Source organism: Sciurus carolinensis, chromosome 7, assembly GCF_902686445.1.
Source record: "Sciurus carolinensis chromosome 7, mSciCar1.2, whole genome shotgun sequence".
NCBI lineage: Eukaryota > Metazoa > Chordata > Mammalia > Rodentia > Sciuridae > Sciurus > Sciurus carolinensis.
Window position 1 is genome coordinate 154,720,594 of NC_062219.1, and position 14,122 is coordinate 154,734,715.

Consider the following 14,122-nt stretch of genomic DNA (forward strand, 5'->3'; position numbering starts at 1 on the left):
TGGTTTCTCCTTTGAGTGGTTTTTCTCTAAGGTAGTTCCTCCCTTTGCTGACCTCCATTGTTGTTTTTCATTTAATCCTCATGGAATATTTTGTCGAGAACATTCTGTAGTGCAGGCTTTCTATTTGTAAATTCTTTTAACTTTTGTTTATCATGGAAGGATTTTATTTCATCTTCAAATCTGAAGGTTAGTTTTGCTGGGTATAGGATTCTTGGGTGGCAACCATGTTCTTTCAGAGCTTGAAATATGTTGTTCCAGGCCCTTCTAGCTTTTAGAGTCTGGGTTGAGAAGTCGGCTGCTATCTGTATTGGTCTCCCCCTATATGTAATCTGATGCTTTTCTCTCGCAGCCTTCAAAATCCTATCTTTATTTTGAATGTTAGGCATTTTCATTATAATGTGCCTTGGTGTGAACCTCTTGTGATTTTGTGCATTTGGTGTTCTGTAAGCCTCTTGTATTTGATTTTCCATTTCATTCTTCAGGTTTGGGAATTTTCTGATATTATTTCATGAATAGGTTGTTCATTCCTTTGGTTTGTATCTCTGTGCCTTCCTCAATTCTTAAATTTGTCCAATAATTCTTAAATTTGGTCTTTTCACGATGGTCCCATAGTTCTTGGAGATTCTGTTCATGATTCTTACCATCTTCTCTGTTGGGGCAACTTTATTTTCAAGATTAAATATTTTGTCTTCATTGTCTGAGGTTCTGTCTTCCAAGTGGTCTAGTCTTTTGGTGATGCTTTCCATTGAGTTTTTTATTTTGTTTATTGTTTCCTTCCTTTCATTCCATTTGTTTTTTTTGTTTTTTTTGTTTTTGAGAATCTCTATTTCTTTGTTGAAATGATCTTTTGCTTCCTGCAGGTGCTCTTTCAGCTTATTGGTATTATCATTCATTATTTGCATTTGCTCTCTTATCCTTTACTTCACGAATCATCTTAATCATGTAATCTGAAGTCCTTTTCTGACATTTCTTCTACCATACTGTCATTGGATTCTATTAATATAGAATCTAGGTTTGTTTGGATCATTTTCTTCTCTTGTTTTTTCATGTTGTTCATGTATCTTCCCCTCTAGGAGTGCAGATCTGGGGTATTGCAGATTTCCCCCTATAGGCTTATAGTGGCCCTATAGATTTCCAAAACTCTTTCTCTATGGGGAGATCAATATTAGCTGTGCCCAATTCAGACACTATGCAATCCTAGACCAAATAGCCCCTATGAGGACAATAACAAAATTGTCATAATAAACAGAATGAGTTCAAATATTATCTTCAGTAAAACAAACAGATTTGCAATAAGGTCTGCAGTTTCAAATGGAGGATAAAGAGGATGCAGAGGGACGTAGAATGTGACTGTTAATGGGATAAGAAAAGAATATACAGAAGTTCTAGATAATAGAAAGGGTGAGAGTGTAATCAAAAGAAATTGAATGTTAGCATGCAAAAAGGGAGAAAGATACTCTGAGGGAACAGGTAAACAGAAGGAAAAGAGAGTAAGAAAAGTAAAGAAATAAAAACTTAAATTTTTTCAATAAGGAGAAAAAAGAAAATCTACAGTATAACAGTCATATAGTAATGAAACCTCCCAAAGTTCAGTAGCCTGATGCATGAGAGGTACCTGACAATGAGCTTCAAGCCTGCAGCAGGTGTCTCAGGATGGGTTTTGCCCCACCTAAAGATCAAAATATCCAAGATGGCCACTCTGGCTTCGAAATGTGTTGGCAATGGGGAGCTGCAGCTCAGGGTGTGGCCGTGGTCAGGCAGGGGTCCTGCAGGTTGGGTGTGTTTGGTGTGGTTGTGGGATCCTGGAGGCCGGGTGCAATCAGTCGGTCTGGGGTCCCGGTGATAGGGCGCAGTCAGTTGGGCTAGGGGTCCTGGCGGCAGGGAGCAGTCAGTCGATGTGAGGGCCCCAGAAGCAGGGAGTGATGGGTCGGGCTGAGGGATCTGGAGATGGGGCTCAGTCAGTCCGACCAGGCTGTTGTCTCAAAATGGCGGCAGCCACGTGTAATCAAACCTGCAGGTACTGTAACAGTGAACTTCCAGGCAACAGCAGGCAGCTGGTGCTCCACTGGCTGTCGGGTGATCAGTTTGCTGACTGTTGTCAGAGGATCGGGAGGTGAACCTCGTGCGTTGGTGATGGATAGGTGTAAGGCAGGCAATGGACAGGCGAGAGGCAGGCAAATGGCGGATGATAGGCCAGGATCCTCCATTTTAATCAGTCTCTGGCTCCCTTTTCCTCAGGATGTTCAAAGAAAATGTTCCCCGGGCACAGGACTGAGCTGGTGGTAGACTATGAGGGACGCCATGTCCCTCCTCATCATGACACACTGCCAGCCTCTCTGTGTGCCTCACCCAGAGGAAGAGCTTACCTGATACGCTAGGAACCTGTCAGCCATTCCTCTCCAGCTGGCACAGCCGTCAGAATTGCAGCCCTGGACAGGAACAGGGAAATGACCAGTCCCAAAGTTCTGACCCTATTTCCAAGTCTCCTGAAGAGGGGAATTGTCCTCACTGGTGCCTGCCTTAGTCACATGATGCTGTCAGTGACACTAGGGTTCAGCAGCACTTGAGAGCCCTCTTTCGCCTCCACTAACCAAAGGGTTTCTAAGAACTGATTTTCCTTTTAAAACAGAAACAAGTGGTTCATCCCACCATTCGAGATCAGGTTAGGAGTGCAAATACCTCCAAAATAATAATAACTGACTTCATTTCACACTACCAAACGCCAGCTCTGGCATCATGTGTGGGGCAGAAGTCTGCCTCCGTTTAACCGTGTCTGAGCAAACTGAGTCCGGACATTCAGTTTAAGAGAAAAGAATTCTATGACCTCCCTCTCCCTGGCCAACAGCAGTTCCTCATGCCTGTGTGTGGTCATCTCTGATCATCTCCAGGTTTCATATTCAGATGCCTCAGGTGGGCACATGCACACACTCAGTTTTGAGCATCCTTTGTAAACTGTGCTATTGACTGCTATGTTCCATGTTTTACAAATATTTTGGAGCCCTGCATCACATAGGCTTGGACAAAATTTTGAATGTGACTTCACCCTCATTCTTAAGAGAAATATTCAGACTTTCCCTAAAGTTAAACCCTACAGCGATGATCTGTAACCTGGATTCCAGTCATCTGGAGGTAATGTGGGACCCTAGGAAATGCACTTGCCAGGTGGTGCTCCCCAGATATTCTGATTTGATTGATCTGGGGTGGGGAAGACGTTGGGCATTTTAAAACCTCTTCAGGGGAAAACCGCTGTTCTGGAGGATCTTAGGAAGCATTATCTGTGAGTAGTTCATATCTGCTTCCTGTTAGCCAGGGGCAGTTGCTCCGTTTTAGTGCTGTGCTTTCAGTCACTGGCTCTCAAGCCAGCAAGCCTGAGCCACGTGGGGGGCAGTGTCAGGTTCAGCAGGTGTGCGTGGGGCTGAGCCCGGCATCAACCCGCGCTCCGGAAGCGGGCAGTCCACGCGCGACCCAGGTGAGACCGGCATCAGTCCACGCTCCGGAAGCGGGCGGTCCACGCGTGACCCAGGTGAGACCGGCATCAGTCCACGCGTGACCCAGGTGAGCCCGGCATCAGCCCGCGCTCCGGAGGCGGCGGTCCACGCGTGGTCCAGGTGAGCCCGGCATCAGCCCGCGCTCCGGAAGCGGGCAGTCCACGCGCGACCCAGGTGAGACCGGCATCAGTCCACGCTCCGGAAGCGGGCGGTCCACGCGTGACCCAGGTGAGACCGGCATCAGTCCACGCGTGACCCAGGTGAGCCCGGCATCAGCCCGCGCTCCGGAGGCGGCGGTCCACGCGTGACCCAGGTGAGCCCGGCATCAACCCACGCTCCGGAAGCGGGCAGTCCACGCGTGACCCAGGTGAGACCAGCATCAGTCCACGCGAGGTCCAGGTGAGCCCGGCATCAGCCCGCGCTCCGGAGGCGGCGGTCCACCCGTGGTCCATGGGCTGAGGATCGTGTGCCCTCCTCCCAGCTCTCAGTGTCTGGCTTGCCCAGGTGGCTGGGTGTCTGGGTTGCCCTGGCCGAGCGTCGGTGGGTCTCCGCCCACCGCAGGTTCCGCTGGCCAGACGCGCGTTAGGGCCTCCGCGGCGGCGGGGCTGGAGCGCCGCGCCGCGCACTGGGTTGGGGACGCACAGCCGCCACTCGCCGTTCGCGGTCGGCCAGGGTTTTGCTTTTTAAGACTCCGTCCCAGCGGGACGTCCAGGCCGAAGGGCGCGCCCACGCTCGGCGCGCGGCCGCCAGCCTCAGCCGGGGAGCGGCCTCCGGCCCGGCCAGGTGCACAGGGCGCGGGCGGCAAGTGCTCCCACCCGGCTGTGGGCCCACCCGGGCCAGCGCGCACTGCCGGGCCCGGAGCGACCCGGCGGCACCAGCGCTTCTGCGTCGCTGGCCCGGGCAGCCAGCGAAGGGGCCATTTAGCTTCTGGAAGGAAGATTAGGACTCTCGGGGAGACGGAGAGAGGATCCTGAAGTTGAGCGCATTTCGGCAGAGTCAGAGGTGGGTTCCGAGGAGCTGGACTCCCGCAGTCAGGATGGCCGAGCGGTCTAAGGCGCTGCGTTCAGGTCGCAGTCTCCCCTGGAGGCGTGGGTTCGAATCCCACTCCTGACAATGTCAGTTTTGCTATATAACTGCCTGTCTTTTTCTATTTGCTCAAATAAAAAATTCTCTTTTTCCTTTTTTTTTTTTTTAAACTACTCGAGCTCTGGAATGAAAGCGCCTGTACTCGGCAGATAGCTCGACAACTAGTTTTAACCTCATCTTTGGGCCCTTATCTCTCCTCTCTGCACACACAGTTGAAAGAACGTCTCCAGTTCTAGGTACCCTCACTGGAGTCTGCAGCGGCCCTTTCGCTTTCTTCATAGCTTCCTCTTCTGTGTCTAAGCCCCCTCCCCAACACACACCCGCACTCCCCCACGGCTGCTGAGAAATCCCGGGAAAAGACATCCCTGTCTTCTAAACGCTTTTGCAGAAGATGTATGAATTGGTTTGGGTGTATGCATTTTCCTTTTCCTTTTTCTTTTTAAACTTAATTTATTGTTTTTAGACTGCATTTTGATTCATTGTACACAAATGGGGTTCAACTTTTCATTCCTATGGTACACGATGTAGATTCACACCATTCATGTAATCATACATGTACATAGGGTAACACTGTCTGTCTCTCTTCTATCTCTCCTTCCCCCACCCCTCCTGCCCCATTTTCCTCTACACCATCCAAAGTTCCTTCATCCTTCTCCCCCGTCCCCGCCACTCCTCCTGGTTATGTGTCCTCATCCACTTATCAGAGAAAACATTTGGCCTCTGGTGTTTTGGGCTTGGTCTATTTCACTTAGCATGATATTCTCCAGCTCCATCCATTTACCAGTAGAAGGGGCATGCATTTTCAATCTTCATAATTCACACTGTATCATAGATCTGTCTCATTCTACTTTATTCCTGTGGCGCCACGGTTTTGATCCATGTCCTGTGAGCACTAGCCCACGTCCAGACCAAGTGCTTTTAATTGCTGCACAGAGGTCAGCTGTGAGTTCACCTGCTCCCAGGTTGGGTCCCACCCTTGGTCACTCAAAAGCACAATTTCCTACGTGTTCCATTACCAAGCTGTGTAATGCTATGGCAGAAACAAACTGCAGGTCGTAAGAGTTTGACAATCCACTAATTTTACATTGATTTCAGAATATGGCCAAGAGCCATAGTGCAAAACCCATAAGCCAACCAGGACATGAAAGAGTGGAGAGGGTCTTATTATTTGCAGTAAGTACAGCGCTGGAGATAATTTGCAAAGCAGTGTTTCAGAACGAAGGAAGTAAGGAACTTTTATTTGGGAAACTTTTAGCTAATCATACAGGCAAGAGTGGTCATCTCACGCAGAGGCTTGTCTCACAAAAGGCCGGCTCACCCCTGAGCATGCTCAGTTCAACATCATGAGCCCACCTTAGAGACAGGGTGGGGGGTGGGGGGCAGGAGGATGGGGACATTCCTGAGCATAGAGTTTAGTCCTCATGAGTTTCTCCAAAGAGGTTGATCTGAAACAAAAGAAAAACAACTTTGCAGGCAGATTTTCTAGAGGTCTGTTAAAGGGATAGCAGCTTTCTCTACAATAAGTATATAGGATACTGGCCCTGGAAGTTCTTTCCTGGTGGGGTAGCTACCAGGAACAGGACCCAAGGAGCATGATTTAGATATGTAGTTCATGTTTAGTGAAGTCTCCAGAAATATCTGACAAATTAAAATTTCTAACTTCCAACTTGCTCATCTTGAGCATTAATAGCTACAATTTCAAACATGCATATCCAACATTCCTATTTTGAACTTACTGCAAAGCCCCAATTAATAAAAAATCTCAGGGGACAGGTATTTCTCTTTTCCAGAGGAAATTCACTCAGGAGGCAGAGGCAAGAGGATTGCAACTTTGAGACCAGCCTTAGCAACTTAGCAGGGCCCTAAGCAATTTAGTGAGACCCTGTCTCAAAATAAGAAAATAAAAAGGGCTGTGGATGTAGGATGTAGCTCAATGATAGAGTGCCCCTGGATTCAATCTTCAACAACAAAAAAAGAAAAGGAAATTTAATTTACCTTAATTTATGTTTCATAGGCAAAAATAGGGTGAACCTGTTTTATGATCATTAATATTCAAAACTGGTCTGTCCTCTCCTTCTCTCTGGAATTCTTCAAAACTCAGGTACATACATACACTGAAGGAAAAGTGAACTGGTATGTTTCAGATTGCCATCAACCAGACTGGAAAAGAACAAACGAAGGGAGATTTCCCCCTTGTAACTTATCTAGACACTAGTCACTCCATTTTTGCCCACATCAACATTCTGGTCGAACATGATTTTGAGTCTCCACTTTGACCCTGTCAGCATAAGAGAAAGGAGGAAATGGCAAAAAGGCGACCCCTGGGGTGATAGAAGGAGCACATGGAGGTGGATAGAAGGGCAGGCAGCCCCTTGGTCCAATCCAATTCAGGCTGCCTGGGCTCAGCCTAGGTCTGCCACTTAGTGTCCCAGATAAGCGACTTTGTACCCTTGTGCCTGAGTGCCCTCTCCTTTAACATGGAGAACATAATTGTACCTTGCCTCCTAAGTGCACTGTGAGGATTGCATGACTTAGCACACGTAACGTGCTTCTAAGAGCCAAATTATAACTGCCTGGCAAATGATAATTTTTGTCATAAATGAGTACTCATTGTATTAGAACCTGCCGAAGAAACAGAACCAATATCTATCATCTATTGAGAGACAGAGATGAGGAGAGATTTATTATGAAACACTGGCTCACACAGATATTGAGGCTCAGAAATTCCACAACTTGCCATCTTCAAGCTGAGACCTAAGGAGGCAGGTGGTGTTGATTCAGGTAGGAAGGCTGAGGATGCAGGGAAGCAGAGGATGCAGATTCCAAGCCAAGACCAGAGGGAAGAAGAGGAAGACGAGGTGGGGTGAGGACAGGACAAGGGAGGACATGCGGGGGGCAGTCTACCTCAGCCTTTTGTTCTGTTCAGGCCCTCCAGAGATTGGATGCTGCCCAGGACAATGGGGAGGGCAATCCGCTTTACTGAGTCCACGATTCAAATGCTAATCTCATCCAGAAAACCCTGATGGATCACCCAGAAACAACATTTAATCTGGGGCCCTGGTGCCCTGCGACCTGACACAAAATTAAACATCACACTGCTGCTGGCCAGGCCATGTGCTCCTGCTCTGTGGAAAGATGGCAGTGAACAGCAAGAAGATCCTCAGCAGCCCAGCTCAAGATCCTCTTAACCACAAGCTGTAAATGCAGATGCCATCTGCAGTGCTTTGGTAAAGCACAGTCCTCTTAAAGGAAAGCATGAAACACTTGGCACTTACCAACTTGGCAAATCTATCTGGATGCCTAAGGGCCTGTGGTCATCTCCAGACAATGAAAAGTTGGGAGACCTGCACACACCCTCTCCTAGGGCCTCCACTTACCTGAACTGAGCATCCACTTAGCTGTACACCGTTGCTTCTGCCGCAGCATCTCTTACATCCCTCTGCAGCCTACTCTCTTGCCTGGGTAAGTTCTGCATCTCCTTCATGGCTCAGTTTGGGTGTAATTTCTTCTGTGAAGTCTTCCCCACCTCCTTCCACCTCTATCCAGTGTGGATTAAGTGTCCAGATGTGGTTCATAGCACCCTGTACCCTGAGTGGCATTACAGTCCCTATTCTATACTCACCATCGAATTGTCTGATCCCCCCACCAGCCTCTTTAGGGCAGAACTCATAACTCATGAGTGATTAACATGGTGCCTGTCACATAACAGGACCTCAACAAGTAGAGGCTGAGTGGATAAACATTTGATTGCAAACCCTTTCTACTTTTGCACAAAAATCGCATCCATGGTTTATCACTATTTGAAAAGTCAGGAAGACTTATGGGCTTTTAGGAAAGAGAATGAGACTCCTCAACTGGAATATTCTCCAACTTCTGTAGCCAGTACCACTACCTTGATGGCAGAGACCATGCAATCTGTTGAGGGCAGCTTAGCTGGAAGCATCCCTACAAAGGTGTTCCTGGAGCCTGTCAAAGGTGAACAAAAATACTGAGAACTTTCAATAAAGGAACAAAGAATTTATTTGGGAACAAAGAATAAGATTCATCCAAGGCACATATTGTCAGACCAGCATGGCCCTCTGGTATGTATGGAGAACAAGTGAAAAGTTGGGAATTTTATTAGAACAGAAAAATCTATACAGATGTTTATAAAAGAAAGTTCATTGGCACTTGAGGGGGCTTATAAACTCTGATTGGCATGTGGCAGCAGTTACTAAGTGAAGTCAATCTTAAAGTCATTGTAGGTAGTTGTATTAACAGTTACTAAGAAGAAAGAATATAGTCCTAAGGATAAGGCAAGCTATTTGGCTGGATTGGCCCAGCATGGCAGCTCCTGCATGATCTTTTATGACCTGATAGTTTCACCAATGATCTCTGAGCTCAATTTTAGATGGATGTGATGAAAAATTTATTTCCACAAGCCCAGGGAGCAGGGGGTGGAGAAAGGGCAGGCTTGGTAACAAGGCGTAGTCGAGCTCTAGTTTGATATTTGCACCAGTGACCTGAGTCCTTATTCGAGGTAGGTCTGTAGCCTGAGCCTGGAATAAAGGATTTCATAACAAGAAAGACCTAGAGAAAAAGAGAGTCTGCCTTCCATTATGGCAGGATGCTTACAAGGAAAAGTAGAAATTAAGCTGCTGAGTGGGAGCAGAAATTCTCCACAAAAGTAGAGTTGCTTCCTGAGTTATTCCTCAAATTACTGGGACACTTTGTTTCCACAAATAGGACAGGCAATCATATTTCAATCCTTGACAATCCACATAAAATCACGGGCTCTGAAGGCAAAAGCCAGAGTAGTGCAACTTCCTTGGCCAGGTGTTGGGAGCTGGATCTTGGGAGAGGAGAAGGCTGCAAACTTTCACAGTGAACTTCATGTCCCTCTTGTGCTTCTTTGTGAAGTCTCTGCTAAGAGTCAGACCAACTTCTTTTCCACTCTTCCTTTCTGTCTCTTGCAGAGTCTGGGAGAAGGGGCCTCTGTTCCAGGGCTCCTTCATGTCTGTCTCTTCTGGTGTGTTACTTGTTCAGTGATAATGACAATCAAGTGGATGCTTCTCTTGGACAAGTTTTCTAAAGTCACAGTGACAAGTATTCATTTTTGTTTTGATTTTTCCTTTTCAGGAAATTCAGGGCAGAGTAGAATGTTCTAAAATGGGTAATCACATCTTGTTTATGGGAGTGGATCTACTAGCTGCTATGGGTTGTCACAGCACAGCAAACTCAGCAATAGATGAACCAATCATTGAGAAGGTTGACCTTTCTAAAAATATATTTTCTTGCAAATTGTGAGTGCATCAGTCTTGGAATTCCCCAGGAAGGCCAAAAGAATAACCAGAGGTTATGATGTTGCTTGTAGTTTAAATTTGGTGGCTTTACCTTCTGTTTTCCCTGCTTACCTTTGTATTTGCTAAATAGAAATTATATGTGAAATAAAAATGTAGGAAAGCTGAGAAATGCAGAAAATGGTTTTGAAAAAAAAAATCACCTTTGCCTCCCTTCTTTTGATAAACAGCTAGAGATCATCCGCAGATTCACACAGAACATTTTAGTGAAGTCCCATAGCGGGAAATTATGTACGAGAATATACAGTAATCCACTGCCCTGATTTCTGAAGGTAAGAAAAGTGCAAGGAAAAGAGCTAGGCCCCGCTGGGATTCGAACCCAGGATCTCCTGTTTACTAGACAGGCGCTTTAACCAGCTAAGCCACGGAGCCAGCACGCCCTCCGCCTCCCAGATTGGCAAGGAAAAGGGAAGAATTTTGCTTTTGTTCGCAGGTCTGCCTTTTGTTCCTGGAGAGCTGCCGGGCTCGCCCAGACCCCGGGGAGCGGCCTCGGCCTCGCGCAGCTGCAGGAGCGCAGCCGGGACGGCGGAGCGCCCGCGTGCAGCTCGCTGCCGAGGGGCGACCTTCCTGCCTGGGGACCTGGGGCGCAGGACGCGGGCTCCCTCTGCGCCGGACGGGCTGGCGGCGCTCGCAGCGCACCCTCCCCGCTGTGCCTGCGGCGCGCTGCGCTGACCCTCCTGGCCTGTGGGGCCTCCCGGAGCGGCGGAAGGGCCCAGGCCCCACAGGGGCCGAGAGCGGCCGCAGCGCTCCGCGGGGTCGCAGTCGCGGGGCGTGTGCGCGTCCGGGCCGCCCCGGTTCCTTGGCTCCCGGTGGAAGGACACCCACCCCGGAGGCAGCTGACCCGCGGCGTCGGAGCCGCTCTGGCGCAGCACCGGCCCTTCCGCGGCGGCGGCGGAGTCGCTCCCGGCGGGCGCCGCGCTCTCCCTGCGGTCCTGCCTGAGCCCGCGGCCCGCGAGCTAGGCTGACACGGAGCCGCACCCGCGCTCGGAGCAGCCCTGGGCGTTGACCCCCACTTCTTAATTTCATAAAAAGACTGAAAGCTCGAGAAGGAAACCAGCACAATTTCTCTAACATTACATGATAAGCCATCATAATATCATGATGTCAGTGTGCTTGCAATCAACATGATCATTAAAAAAACAGCACAGTCACACCTTTGGACCAAACTGTGGCAAGACACCAGACGAGAGAGCAGATAGAATTTGGTCTGGGTTTTCCTTTGACGGACAGCTGAGGACATCTGCACAGATTTTAAGACGTCAAAGAAATTGTTTAAGCCCCAGAGATAAGTCTTGGAAGGAAACTGAGTCTGAGCAATCCTTTTGCAGAAATCTGTGTGAACCCGATCTTCCACTCAGGTTCCACTGACCAGGAAGGACCATGGAAACCTCACGTGGGCTCTGCACCGCACATGTGGCACTGGCTAAGTGCAGATCCTGTGTCACAGATTGCTCACAGTGATGTCAAGAAATATAGCAGTGGCGGACGGTGCTGCTTGCTTGACACCTGGGAGCAAAACGGAAAGAACAGGGCACCAAGGCACAGAGGAGAGTTGGGCACTGTGCTAGTTTTATGTGCCAACGTGATTAGGCTGTAGGAGACATTATTCAATAAAACACTAATCTAGATGCTTCTCTGAAGTTATTTTGTAAATGCGGTTAATATTTGCAACCAGGTAACCTTAAATAAAGGAGATTATCCTCAGTAATGTAGGTGGGCCTCATCTAATTAGTCGAAAGCCTTTAAGAACAAAGTAGGCTTTTCTGAGAAAAAAATAAATTCTGTTTCCAGACTACAGCATCAGCTTCTATCTGGATGTTTCCAGTCTACTCTCTAAATTTCAGACTGCCCCATCATGTAAGCCAATTCCTATGACTCTGTGTGTATATGTGCATAATACACCATATGTGTATGTGGATATAATCTCCTACTTGTTCTGTTTTCTTCTAGACCATTTTCCTGACTTACACAATCACTGAAGAAAAGACTGAAAGTTGGAGCAGGAACTGTCAAAGAAAAAAAATTTAAAAAGCACACAGTTGAAAGTCTACACACAGCAGAAAGAACAAGGGGGAACCATACCTTGTTGTGGACATGGCTGAGAAATTTGAGAAAAGTCTTCAAAATCTGCAAAACTAAAGGAGGTTTCTGTGGGCAAACACTGAGAAAAGTGTGGACAGAACTGCCAGCCAGTTGGAGTAAAGCCATCTTGGAGTTACAGGATGGGACCTGTGACTTTCGGAGGTGCCCTGGATCCTGCCTCCCCACAATAGGTCTGTGATGAGGTAAAAGATGATCAGGAGGAACCAGTTTGCTCTGTTTGCAGCACAGTTCTCCATGTTCCCAAACCCCTCTACAGAGCAGGAGTCTGTTGCTTTTAATGGGGAGAGAGCGATCTGTGAGGTTGGGTAAGAAAACAAACGTTTATTTTGACTAACTCGTTACTGAAATTGTTCTCTTCCATATGAATGTAGGAGACACCATATTGTTATTTCAGCCCTCATGGAAAACACAAGTATTTTCAAATCAAAATACCGTTGTTGCAAGTTTCTTAAAGTAACATTTATGGTCATTACTGCTTTGAAATTACAGTATTTATTAGACCTCCCCTACCTGGGCTAGTACATTAATAAAAGAGCACAAATACCATGTAATAAGTTAAAAATATTCTGATAACATTTCAATATGACTGGTTTCCTTCTAAAATGTTATATATATATTTATCATTTTTCCTTTATGTTTTAAAAGCATTATTCCGAAATGGAGTCCAAAATCACCAAACTGCCCTCGGGGGTCTGCGGTATAAAACCTGGCGGGAGGACCAGGTTCATAAGCGGGTTGACTTCGCGCTTGTGCAGAAAGAGCACAAAGAGCATTTCTCGCGAGGGTCGAGGGACCCCAAGAACTGAGCAGGGTTTCCCGCCCCAGGCGGTGCTGCTCCTGGTAGTGACCTCCACTCGCTGCTTGCTCACTGGGCGGGGCATGCGGTTCCCTCTCCGGATAGAGAGAGGCAGACGCACACGGCAGACCCCGTCCCTCGGGAGCGCCGGTGCCCGTGGAGTGGACGACACTCCTTTAAAGGCCGGGCACCGAGGCTCAGGGTCTGCGGGAGGAGCAGCACGCGGCAAGGCCGACGCAGCGTGGCCTCGCTTAGGGAATATATGGAAAAAAAAAAAAAAAGTCGGATCCTGCACCCCTGACGACTTGGTCTCCCGATCCCTCTCCCTGTCCTCCCCACAGGCTCGGCGCCGCTCCTTCCCGCCGTCAGCGCTTTGCCGTGGGTGCGGCGCGGTTTCCCGGGGACGGAGGAAGCAGGTGCAGGAATGCGCGCACGGAGGGCCGCCCCGGCCGCAGGCTCGCGCGCAGGAAGGGCGCCGCGGCGGCAGCCGGCACGTGCGGGCCAGTGGCGCAATGGATAACGCGTCTGACTACGGATCAGAAGATTCCAGGTTCGACTCCTGGCTGGCTCGGGGTGTACGAGTTCCTTTTGCTCCTCGCCTCCCGGACCCCAGGGGGCGCCGAGAAGGGAGGGGTCGGGAATGTCGCGCTTCCCGCCCTGTGCGGGGAGGAGCTCGTCGCCGCCCCGGGAGCGAGGGGCCGTCCAGTCGGGATTCGCACCAGCAACCGTCTCGGGCCTGTGGGGACGGCTGGCCCCTTTTGTGGGCTGCGTGAACTCGGCCTCGGCGCCCGGAGCCGGGCCACCCCGGCCCTGCCTCTCCTGCGGCTGCAAGGCGGCCGAGCTGGTCAGAACAGGGGCGCGGCGCCCGCCCGGCCAGCGGGTTTCCGTAGTGTAGTGGTTATCACGTTCGCCTCACACGCGAAAGGTCCCCGGTTCGAAACCGGGCGGAAACAGCGGGCTTCTTTTCGCCCTTCCAAAGGCTTTTCTTTTTCATGGGTGCAGTTCACCCACACGGGCCTTCCCTTCCCTCCTCGCCCGCAGTCCTGGACAGCGGACGTCGGGAGAGCAAGGACGGCCCGCGACCTCCAAGTGAGCAGGTTGCTGCACAAAGCTCGGGTGGAAGTCGGGGGAGGAGGAGTCCACGTTTACCAGAAGCACGTCCCTGCTGGGAAAAGGGAAAGTGCGCACCCGAGAAATGGGGGCCGGCCGCCCCAGGCGGGCCTTGTCCGAGCGCCAGCGACGGTATCCCAGCTGGAGCTGCAGGACTCCTAACAAGCCTCTTCGGTTCCTGGGCCGCCGGAAGTCTAGGC

The 14,122-nt window shown here is 49.4% G+C and overlaps 4 non-coding genes across 4 annotated transcripts; 3 read left to right on the forward strand and 1 right to left on the reverse strand.

Moving 5' to 3' along the window:
• Nucleotides 1-4,518: 4,518 nt before the first annotated feature.
• Trnal-cag (transfer RNA leucine (anticodon CAG)) lies at nucleotides 4,519-4,601 on the forward strand. The gene has a single exon. It is a non-coding gene; the product is annotated as a tRNA-Leu (tRNA).
• Nucleotides 4,602-10,211: 5,610 nt separating this feature from the next.
• On the reverse strand, nucleotides 10,212-10,285 carry Trnat-agu (transfer RNA threonine (anticodon AGU)). The gene has a single exon. It is a non-coding gene; the product is annotated as a tRNA-Thr (tRNA).
• A 3,025-nt stretch (nucleotides 10,286-13,310) lies between these two features.
• On the forward strand, nucleotides 13,311-13,383 carry Trnar-acg (transfer RNA arginine (anticodon ACG)). The gene has a single exon. It is a non-coding gene; the product is annotated as a tRNA-Arg (tRNA).
• A 309-nt stretch (nucleotides 13,384-13,692) lies between these two features.
• Trnav-cac (transfer RNA valine (anticodon CAC)) lies at nucleotides 13,693-13,765 on the forward strand. The gene has a single exon. It is a non-coding gene; the product is annotated as a tRNA-Val (tRNA).
• The last annotated feature ends 357 nt before the right edge of the window (nucleotides 13,766-14,122 follow it).